Raw genomic sequence first — 12,455 nt, forward strand, 5'->3', positions numbered from 1 at the left:
AAAGTATGTAAACTCTAACTTATGCTTAATAATGTATGTTTCAGTGGTTTATTCTACTTAGAAATTATTAATGAATATCTATTACATAGCATTGCACTTAGCATAAGATTACAAAGATTTTGGAAACTGTTTTTAAGCAGACACGCTGTAACAACAAACAAAGCTAGCCATCATTTCAAGTTATTGCCCTGTTAATTATTTTTAAGCTTACATGACTAGTAAACCCAAGCAGAATAAAAATATATCCTCATATTTTACATAATACTGATAGATCAGAATGTACAGCTGTTTTATTGAACCAAGAGTATTAAACTAATTTTATTTACCAAAGATTTACCCAAGTTATGTGAACTTGCAAGGCATTTGTGTTAGTTTATATATTTCTGGGAGTTTTAAGAATATTTATTTTATATAAGCATTCACTTATTATCTCTAAGCCAGTTTGAATAAAACTTTTTTAGGGAAATTTATAAATTAATCTGATAATACCATCCAGAGGTGAGAAAATATCACGTATATATAACACACATACATAGACATATACAGAATATACATACTTACAAACAAACACACACAAAAAAATGTTATAGCTTCATTCTAAAATTTTAGCCATGAGTCAGGTAAACATTAATACAAAACTCACTGGTTTTTATAGAAGTGTTAACTCTCCACTCCACTTTATACTTTTATCTAAATTGTGTTTCTGACAGATGGAACAAGTGACCTTTACCTACTCAATATGAGGCCTAATGCTTTTTACCACTGTCTGTGGGGGAGACTTACAGGATTTTTCATTTGCCCTGAGATACAATCGCACAGAGGTGTGGATTCAACTTTTCTGTTTCCAATTAGCCCCTTTTCCTTCTTTTTCTCTCCAGCCTCAGGAAGCTGCTCTGGGGGCTCCTGAGACCCCTAAGAAGAGGCCCAGCGGATGCCTAGGGACCAATGTTAAGTGAAGAGGGGCTAAAGCAGGAAGGTGAAAGTCTGGCAGGGTGGGCAGGGGACAGCAGGGGCAGAGATTTGAAGGGGGCGCGTGGAAGGACTCTCAGAGCTGAAGGGAAGATGCAGGTGATAGGGGAATAGAGGAGGAAAGGAAGCAACGGGAGGGCAGAAGGTCTTAAGAGAAGCCGGTGTGAGGAGACCTTAAGAGGCTACTGAAGCTCTCTATGATCCTAAGTAAAATCTGGCCAACAAGAAAGGAAGCAGAAAGAGCTGGTGGAGGATGTAATCTGTAGGGGTTCAAGAAGGGAGCTTTCAGTCCACTGAGAAGCCCCCTGTTCTGTAATGGCATCTCTACACACAGGAATAGAGAAACTCGGAACTCTAACCCACCGTCTTTTCCTGATCAGTGTGGGGGTTTTGACCTGCTCAGTTTCTGACCGGGAACAGTTCACTCTCTTTAGGCAAGTTGCTGGTGCCCTGCTCCCAGGAGGTCACCATATCGAGGCCAACTCACTGCGGACACCAACCTGCACAGCGCACGACACAGCCCACAACTCTGGGTTCAGAGGATCCTCCTTCCTCAACCTCCTCAGCAGCGGGGACCCCAGGCCACCGCGCAAGGCCCAGTTTCTGTTCCTTACAGAGACTAGTGCAAATTCTGATTTGGTCTCTCTTTGCCCAGGACTCTAACCCAGCCTCTTGCAAACAGAAAAAATGTAGAACTCTAACCCAGTTTCTGTTTATCTGGGACTCTAATGCAGCTCCTAATGTATACTCAAAATCTTATCAAAGCCTGTCCTTACTGCTTCAAGAAATTGTCATCCGGAGCACAGGTTCAGAAGTTGGACTCACCAAGGGATCCCTGAGCAGCCAGTCAGGAGTGAAGACAAAGCCTTCAGAGGTCCACCCATGGGGTCCTGAGGGAGAGGACTGGTAGGGGCAGGGAGTCCAATGATGAATCTGACCCTATCTGGGTTGTGGCAGCCAAACTGTCAAAGAAATGACAGACCCTGATGGTAATTGAAGCCGAAAAAAATGATTTTACTCAGAAAATATTGCAATAAGGAAAAAGACACCTCAGTATAGAACTGGGCTCAATTCTAAATACAATAAGAAAAAGTTGGGAATTTATAGCCGAGGAGCAGGGTGGGGCTCAGTGGATGGAAAAGTGGGAAAAGAGAAAATATCCGGGCAGGAGGCATTCTGGCTAAACCCACCCAACAGGATTCTTGCTGAACGTAGGCCAGGAGCATCGGACATCGTTTGGGGGCTGGTGGGGATGAGGAGTTTGGTCAGATATCAAGGGTGACCAGACATCAAGAGTGGAGCATTTTGACGAGGACTTAGTGAGATTTTTGCTAAATTGGGGCTTTTGAACGACATACCCAAGAGATGAGGTCTCACTGGGCACAGAGGAGCCTCCTTTGGTCCTCAGGAGAGAAACTTTGTCAGCTTCTTGTCCCTGGCTAAGTTTCCTAAACTAAATTTGCCTCACTCATTATCAGAGCTCCTCTGAGGAGGTCATTTAAATGCTGATAAACATGGTACCAGAATATGACAGCCACAATTTGGGGCATGTGACTACAAAGAGTATTGGTGATTTACTGGGATGATTTTCAGGACCCTATCTGATAGATATCAAAGGTAGGAAGTAGTGACATCAAGTCTTCCTGAAAACAAGAAACAAAGTCCACTTTGGGATTAGTTTCATGTCTATTTTGCTTTCTGGTTTTTTCCCACTCTGCATGTGTTGCTTTACTTGCTTCTCTCTCCAGTCTAGCTTTCTCTTCTTGCTAACAAATCTCTGCTAGAGCCAAAGTAGCAGCCCTAGTCTCCCTGCTAACTTACTGTGCAGTCTTTTTCTCAGTTCAGATTATTGTGAGAGTCTAGCCAGACAATGAATTGGTCAGTTGTCCATTCTTTTTTCAATCAACTGGCTGAGTGTTACTAAGATCAGGAAATAACAGAATGGTTTCTCGTAAGCGGGCTTTGTGCAGAGATCACAGCATTATGTGTCTCCTAAAAACAGAATACTCCTAATTTTCACTGAATGAACAATAGCTCTAATTAGACATAAACCCTGTATTCACTGATTTGGTCCCAGGTCTGTGAACTTTCACATGATACACTTTTATTGTGGTTTCAACATTCATTTCATAAAAATGATGCATACAAAAAAATGATAAATAATATTGTCTAGTATGGTTCCCTGCTGACCACTCCCAATTTCTTCTAGTTTGCCTCCTCTGAGACAACCAAATTTGACTGTTTCTTTTAACATTTACAGCTCTCAAGTGAAATGTGGGCATACTGCTATCAATTTTATAAATTAGCTGTTGAGTTTCTATTAATATTATGACAAATGAAGACTTAGTTCTCTTACATCATCAACCTCTCTCCTTCCCTTCTTGCTTGCACCCAATATAATTATTTTATCATTTTGGGTAAAATCAGCATTTGATATTTATATTATTATGATTATGAAAGTCTTAGTCAAAGCTGAGAATTGTAGTACATTATTATTATATCTCCCTTGTTTATTTTTTCTTGTATAAATAATGCCTTTGCTTTTGTTTTATATTGCTTAGATTTCTTTTTATCTATTCCAAATTCTTGCCACAGCTTCCAGTAACCTCTATAAATACTTTTCTATAAAGTCCATCTCATCAAGCTCTCTCCCTATCCCTTTTTTTTTCTTGGAGCTAGATTTTCTGGAAAACACCATTCTCCTTGTCTCTAGACTGGCTCTTCTCCAGACCAAATGCACAATTCCTTGTCACATGGAAATAATCTTGCTGTTGTCCTTGGAATTTCCTTTGCATTTCTCCTGTTACCTTAACCTCATAACTTCTTCTTTCATAGACTTAGTTCTAGTGATGCATATGCTACAGTTGCTTTGTAAGGTTTAAAAGGAGGGTACATGGCAGGTATGCAAAATGGTGGAACCACTTTAGGAAACAGTTTAGAAGTTTCCTATAAACATATAGTATATCTATTCACCATACAACTGAGCTATCCCACTCCTAGATATTTACCCAAAAGAATGAAAACTTATATCCACACAAAGACCTCTATGTAAATGTTTGTAACAGTTTTGTTCATAAGAGCCAAAAATTGGAAACCACCCAAATGTCCATCATCAAGTGGATGGATAAACAAACTGTGGCACGTTCATGTAATGGATTACAACTCAGCAAAAAGTAAGAATGAGCTACTGACACATTCAGTAACATAAATGAATTGCAAAAACATTATACTAAATAAAAGTAGCCAAACACAAATACTGTATGATTCCATTTGTACGGCATTCTGATAAAAGCAAAACTATAGGAACAGAAATCAGATTAGTAGTTTTCAAGGGGCTGGGAGTGGGCAGAAAGCCTTGACTACTAAATGGCATCAGAGAACATCTTGATGTGAAGGAAATGTTTTATATTATGATTGTCAAAACTCATCACACTGTACACCTTAAAAGGATGAATTTTACTGTTTTTAAATTATACCTCAATAAACCTGACTTAACAAAATAATAGTGGTACAGGGCATATTCCAGGAGCATGGCAGTAATGGCAGCATAATTTTTTAATTTCTTTAAATTCCTACATGAAAACAGACAAAGCAACTAGATAATAACCAAATAGCTATGATGGGCAAAACTTACTATAAAACCAGGTGACACTCTACTCCTTGAATCCCCAAATAGAAACAAGTAGGGACAAAATTCTAACAATGTCAATGTCTGTGTGTGATTGGTACCTCTGTGGAAGGAAGAAGAGTTGAACAATATTGCAGCCTCTAACTCATCTGGGAGCAAGAATACCTCAAAATAGCCAACAACTATTCACTAGAACGCTTAGCAGGCAAATCTGAGGACAGTAGCTTAAATTAGAAAGGGTTATCCCTCCCCAGTTTCTGGGGGGTCGGGGTGGGGGTACAAGGGACCTATAAAAAAAAAAGAACTGAAGGAGATTGAGCAGTCTAGCCCAAGGAATTCCAAAAACTGACAACCAGAGTTTGCTTGTTTGTTCGTTTGTTTTTTCCCTAGAACAGTCCTCTCTACTGAAAGAAACTGCTGGGGAATAAACTGCTGGGAAAGAAACTGAAAGGGGAATAAAAACTGATCAGGATAGAGTCAAAAGAGATGAATGAAAAAGCTGGTGTAAAATCTCAGTAAAAACACTGAAAAAGTATGTTGAACTTTTTAGCAGGATGACTAGATAGGTGAACATGAGTGCTGGCGTCTTAATTCTTTTCTTATGAGCTGGTCAGATTCTCCAAAATGTTCTTTTCCAGTCTCCTTCCTGGTAGTTAAAGGTCTGGCTATAATTGTTCTTTCTCGGAGTTCAGTGGAGAAAGAAGGCTGGAGGTTTCAGCCCAGCTACAGCATATGTCTGGTCACCGTATCGCCTACTTTCTGCGTGATAACAACACTACCATTTGTGCTGGTTGATCCCCATTCCTAAGACCCTCAGTCTTACTTTCTCCAGGAAATAAATCCCTATCTTCTAACCAGGAAAGGAACTAAAGATCAAACTGCTTCGCAAACAGTTTTCCTCAGTTTCTCATTGTAGCTTTTCTCTATTCACTCCCAGCTCAGAGACACATGGTGTTGCCTATTCTTGACTCAAAGGGCTTCTCAGACCTCTCCACTTCTGCTTTAGGATTCTTCTTCCTCAGATCTGCTCAGTAAGTTACCACAGGTCCATCTGTTTTCCAGCTTGCAAAATATGTTGCCATTGGTTTTGTATGTGTCACAAATTGCCAACAGAATAAATTTCACTGCCTTTATCCCAATTACACTTCTTAAGATCTGCATATTTCCCTGAGACCCTCTATTGGTCATTTGAGTTTATACTCCTAGGAATATATCCCCGAGCTACCCAATTTGTATACAGAACACAATGATCTGCCACAAAAAAGTTGAAGGTGTGACACAGAACACAAATTACTTAAGTCCTCAAGGTGGCCAAGTAAGGCCTGAAATAGTCTTTCTTCCTCAGTTCTTCAGGCAGTAGCCCAGGAAGAACAAGCCTGACAATGTGCACAAGATCCCTGCAAGCAGTGAACATAAAAAACACCCACAACTTACTGCCCTACCATAAAGAAGAAATCCTCCACCCCCTGGACATCTACATCAGGAGCCACTATGGAGGTAGGGTCCATGCAGCTGCTGAATGGCATGTGTTCCTGGTGCCCAAAGAGTGCAGTGTTCAGACCAAAGTCAAGGGTAAAACTGCCCTCACATACATCTGAGGATTCTGTTCATTTTGCAATCCAGGCACATTTTAGAGACACCCAAGCTGGTGGCTGGGTCATAGCCCTAGCAGTGTTATGTGTATCCTACAAATGAGAGAGTCATCATTATTTCAAAATTCCTAATTTGAGGCCGGGCGCGGTGGCTCACGCCTGTAATCCTAGCACCCTGGAAGGCATAGGCAGGGGGACCACTCAAGGTCAGGAGTTCGAGACCAGCCTGAGCAAGAGCAAGACCCCCGTCTCTACTATAAATAGAAAGAAATTAATTGGCCAACTAATATATATAGAAAAAACTAGCCGGGCATGGTGGCACATGCCTGTAGTCCCAACTACTCGGGAGGCTGCGGCAAGAGGATTGCTTGAGCCCAGGAGTTTGAGGTTGCTGTGAGCGAGGCTGACGCCACGGCACTCACTCTAGCCTGGGCAACAAAGCGAGACTCTGTCTCAAAAAAAAAAAAAAAAAAAGAATTCCTAATTTGAAAAAGTTTGAATAGATTTGAAATCTATTATTATTACAAATTTTATCATTAGAATATTAATGAAAGATGGTCTATAAAATTTTTTATATGTATATCATTTCAATAGCTCCAAACTTTTGAATGATTGTAAAATGTGTTTACGTGATTTTTCATCTGTCTGGATGGGAACAAAGATATTCCTGATGGTGGCTATCAAGAATTTGAAAAGATCATCATTAAAAAGTCTTGATAAAAAGCTGTGTATAGCCCTTTCAAGCATAAAACCCAATTTTTAAAAATATTTTTAACAGACATAAATTCAAGTTTCTCATTAAAAGTTTTTGATGGATGTTATTTGCAAGTTTCATATATATTCAATATTTAAACTTTCCTACAAACTTTGTAGTTTATTTCCTTTCATAAAAAGACTGTTTTGAATTTTCACTAAACTCCACATGGAAATCCTTGGCTCCTCCCAACTTATGTTGATGTCTTAGACCGGATCTCCTGGAAGCAGAGAATCCCAGGCAGAAGGTGTCTTGGGGAATGACCTCAGGAGAGATGCAGGCAGTGAGGGTGGAAGAAACACTGGACAGAGGGAGAAGCTGACTCACATTGCAGTTTCACCTTAGGCCTCAGCTGACCCTACTTGGAGCTCTGGAGGTGGGATAAACTTTTACAGTTGTCTCAAATTGAGGCAAGGGACTGAGCCTATCTATTCCCACATTGGCCATTGATCATGCTTGTTGGGAAGAGGCATAACCTTGAGTCAGGTGCACTACAGAAGCCTATTTCTGCAATAGCTTGGAGGTGAATAAGTCAGTCCTGGGCAGAACACTGTCAACATGCAGCTCTGAGGACTCAGGAGGCACTGCTGAGTTATCATAGAAACTGCATAAATATTCATTTCGACTGTTTACATTGGCCTACTTTGTCTAAAATCCTCTGCACTTCCTGAGCTTTGCTTGACATTGTGGATAATAGCACTATGTATTTTCATAATACTTACTATTATTTAATATTATAAATTAATTTATATGCTGTCACATTTTGTCATGTCTATTATAACTTAAAAATTTGAGGGCATGTTGACAGCTTCATTCATTCTTATATCACCAGCACCTAGAACACTGACTGGCATATAGTAGCACTCAATAGATACTTAGTAAATGAGTGATAAAATGAATAAATGAATGCACTACTTCTCTTTTTTCTTATCGTTTTTTTCTTTATGCTGTGCTTCATAGCATCTTATCCTGCTATAAAATGTATTTGGATGGAACTGCCACAAAGCCAATCCTGGTAATTCCCTTGGACGTCAAAGAAGGTCACAGAGTCATGAAAGACCATGTTGACAAATTGTCCTGTCCAGGAATTTACTGTTTGCATTATAAGGAAAACCACTTCCTTAATTTTAGACAATATTTCATTAGATGTTTAAAAGTGCCTTTTTATTACTGTTCAGCTTTAAAAATAGATTGTCAGTTCTATAGAAACTGAAGTTCCCCATGTGCATACATTTTCAGCTGTGTAATTGTTACCTATTCTTGAGTAAATTTAGAACTAGAGAACAGAGACTCAATATTTTCCATCTCTTATCTCTTTCAGGATGTTGTCTTACCCTGATAATTCTTTGACTCTCTTAGTAGAGTTATAAATTTCCCTGCTGGGTGTTGATAACTTATCTAAAGATTCTGTAGCACAATTTATACCTTCTGAATGGACTTTTTGCTATTAATCTGTTTAAAAATAATTCCATCTGCTTCTGCAGTGTCATGGGTGATAAATGGTCACAGCAGCATTTTTTCTGGGTTTTAATCAGACCATCAAAGCTAGCTCATTTCTTAGGTTTTAAAATATGTTTCAATTTTTCCGTTTATCTCTCCTAATCATCTGGTTATTACTTTCAGACCTCTCTGTTTCTTTTATAGTCCACAATACATGCTGAGCCATTTCCAATTTTATGGGACTTGAGACACATTTTGGGAACAATTTTTAATAATTTAGGTCTTAGACTTTCCCAGTACAGAAAGCATATTTCTTGAAATTGATAATTGAATTACTTTGTTTTCTTAATTTTTTTTTAGTCTTAATGTTCTTGGTTATACGTTTAAAATTATCACTTACCTACAATTTTCATTGGCTCCCTTTGACACAGGTCATGATATTTCATCTATACTTCTTTTTGTTGCTGTATATTTTCAGGGCCTTTTTTAAAAAAACAAAAATAATCAGTCACATTTCCATTTGAAATAGTTTAGTCAGTTCCAGATAGTCAAGCACCATTTATAAGAGTCCCTTATAGGTCTCTTAATGTCTTACTATTGGCTTTTTTATGAATATATTAATAAAGTCTTTAGAAAGGAACAGCTAGGTTTGTCTGTCCTAATTCTGTTTAGAGCTTCCCTTCTTTGTCTATGAGATGTCCTATATATTTTTATAGCCCACAGCAGTAGTTTGCTTACTTCCTAGTATTATGGAGAGTTTCCACGCTCTTAAAAATTGCTCTAAACACAATACATAATAATTATTGACATTTATTATTACTATTTTTTATTAATATGTTTTGTGTCATTCCCACTTTGTGCATTCATTCCATTATTTCCTTTAATTCTTTTACATTCCTTATAAAATACTAATATAATGCATTTTATAAATGAGAAAACTAAAATTAGATTGGTTAAGCATTGTCCATCATTAAAACACCAGTATATAGGGGAAACAGGTTTCTAATCTTAGCTTATGTGTGATCTTTCACTGCCTCATATGCATTCCCTTCCTTAAAATGTCAACTTTCTTCACTAAAGCCCCCAAACCATAATTCAATTGGCCTTATAATTCTTTTAACTTTGATGAAGTCTATAAATAAGAATGCACAATGTAGTAAGTGCTGGAGATGTCAGTCTGTCTTGTAACTCTGTCCAGTGCAAATCTTCCCTGTGATGTGACCGGAGGTACAAAGTGGTTTGGGAGAGAATCTTCTGGGACAGAATGCTTTTTAAAAAAATGTTCCTACTGTCTTAGATTACAATTTCTCAAGGTAAAGAAACTGCTAGTTCTTGAGGCTAAGAATACTACAATTGACTGATGTAAATGAACTTACCAGTTAAGCATCCCATATTCTCTCTGTATAAGTTATTGATTCTCTACCACCACCACTAACACTTTTGCTTTTAAAAAAATCCTGTGTTCAATGTCCATTTTCCAAGTTGCACGTATTCAAAAGCAACTTCCCCAATGACTTTTTAACTTATCCTTCCATAATAGATTAAGTTAGCTATTCTTCCAACGTGCCCCATGCAAAAAGATAAAAAGAAAAAAAAAATCTATAAGCTTTGCTCTGAATACCCAGTATTTGGGGGAAAATAATGACTTTCTCCAAGTTTAAGATAAACATTAAATATAAAGCAAAACAAATACTTCAAACAAAATGAAAGAGAAAAGAAAAAGAATTGGGAATTTTGGTTGGGAGCAAGGACTTTATTAGGTTTACCTGGAAAAATTAAACAAATGAGAATGGTGAATGATGTTAGAGAGTGACTTATGCTATTAGATAATTAACATTTATTTTAATGTTATAAAAATTAATGCAGTATAGTGGTGGCATCAGAATCTAAGGAAAGATAATGCAGTAGCTCTAGAACCCATGTTAAAATCTTAATATAGGATTTAAAATATCATAAATTCATAGTGAAAGGATATATCATATCTAACATTGTGTTTGGAAAACTGACTATTTTGGAAAAAAAAGCCAAATTATCAGTTTGTAGTACATCCAAAATATACTGAAATTTGATTGAAAGTTTAAAGGTAACAACTTGACACTATAAAATACATGTGAATATTTAATATATGCAAGAGGGAGAATTTTCTAAGCCTAAAACCATTGCAATACATCACAAAGATGATATATTTGCCTACTACATAAAAATTTAAATCTTTAATATATCAAACACATTAATATTTTCTATACTATTTAAAAGCTCATTTCCCTTTATATATAAATAATTAATGTAAATCACTAAGCACAATGGCCCAATTTATGAATAAATATTTAAAAGAGGTTATAAAATTAACTAATAGGTATATGAGAAAATACAATTCATTATTAATAAGAGAAATACAAATAAATGACTACTAGCATATAATAGTCTACAAATAGGCAGCAATATAAGTACAGTACTGACTGTTGCCAGTTCAACCATAGTTGGCATCACAAGGTGGCAAGTAAGATGGCAAAAAAAATGTGTTACATGTGTTTGCCAAAGAACATTGAATATCGAAGGAAGTAAACGCTTCTGGCTTGTACAATTTTTGGATCTATATCTCCACTATTTCTTTGAGTAGAACAAGGAAAGCAATTTCAAAACAGTCAAGTCCCATTTGGAACAGAGAGGCTTTGGAATATAGGTGGTAACAATTTACAGACACTGTATATTTTATATATATATATATCTGTATATATATCTAAAATATATGATAGATCTAAAATCAGTGACTTCCCTTTTAAGATTCATTGACGCCTGTAAGCGCATTTCACAAAAGTATGTAAAGTATAAAAATGTATAGTTTGGGTCAGAACTCAGACATATCAAATATCTTTATTATTTATAATAAAAATTATCATACTTAAATTCATGCATGATTATCTTTGTAATTATAATATAAACATGAACCTGATTCATGAATTTAGTTTTTCTTTCTTAGCTTCCGTTCACCTTTTATTTGAGCTGCATAAATAGATTATTTTCCCAGGTTGTATTTCCCCTAGAATGTTTTGTTCCAAGTCATTTAATGCATTTCATAAGAATGAGTCACTTCGAAATGAGATTTCTTGGATGATAAGCATACTGTGCATGTGTTTGAAAAAAAAGAAAAAGGAAAAAAACGAAGGAGAGAAATATTTTTCAAAAAACCAGATGAGTAAGTTAGCATAGCCAAAGGGCAGCAATATCTAATGTGGTGACAGGCTTTGCATGCTTTGTGTATTAATGCAGTTTCCATAGCAGCCACCACCTCACATGATAGTTCAAAATAATTTGTAATTGCCAAGAACTCTTAAAGAGAAACACACCCAATTCTGATATAATTTTTAAATCAACTAAATGTTTCTGAATCTACATCCTACATACTCAGGCCCCAAAATGAAACCTTAAAAGATACAGTCTCCAAATTTCTACTTCCTCATTTATAAAATAAGGATAACATCATATGCCATCCCTCCTCATGGGATCAGTGAGTGATGTATGTCAACATGTTTGGAAATTGAAATATGCTATGCAAATGCAGTGCATAATTAATTTATAGAACTGTACGCTATTATAACTAGAAGAAACATTAGGAGTCACTGGGTCCCAGCCTCTTACTACACAAATGAAGCAAAATACACTAACCTTGTCCACAGGACCACATTGAGTCAGGGACAAAGTCATTATGAGAGCCCAGGTCATGTGTCTCCATGTCCAGTGCTCTCTGTCCCCTCTCTGTCCCTGTGGTTAGCTACCGCTTTGTGAGATCCACCACCCCGTCCGTACCCCTCTGACCCACCATACCAGCTACTCTGATCCCAGTCTTCAGAAAACACAGAAATGCTCAGATCTGGCTCACTATCAGTTGGCCATATAGAACTTTAATTTTACCCTTTTCACAGCTGGAAGTCTTACTACTAATCCCACACTGAGTCCCAAGCATACTCTTCTTCGTATCTTTTTCAGCCTTTTCAGTATTTGAGAATGATCTCTGATATAGCTAGAATTTTTATAGGAATCTCAAGAGTCGAAAAGTGTCTAGGCATTATGT

This window comes from Microcebus murinus, chromosome 9, assembly GCF_040939455.1.
Source record: "Microcebus murinus isolate Inina chromosome 9, M.murinus_Inina_mat1.0, whole genome shotgun sequence".
Lineage (NCBI taxonomy): Eukaryota > Metazoa > Chordata > Mammalia > Primates > Cheirogaleidae > Microcebus > Microcebus murinus.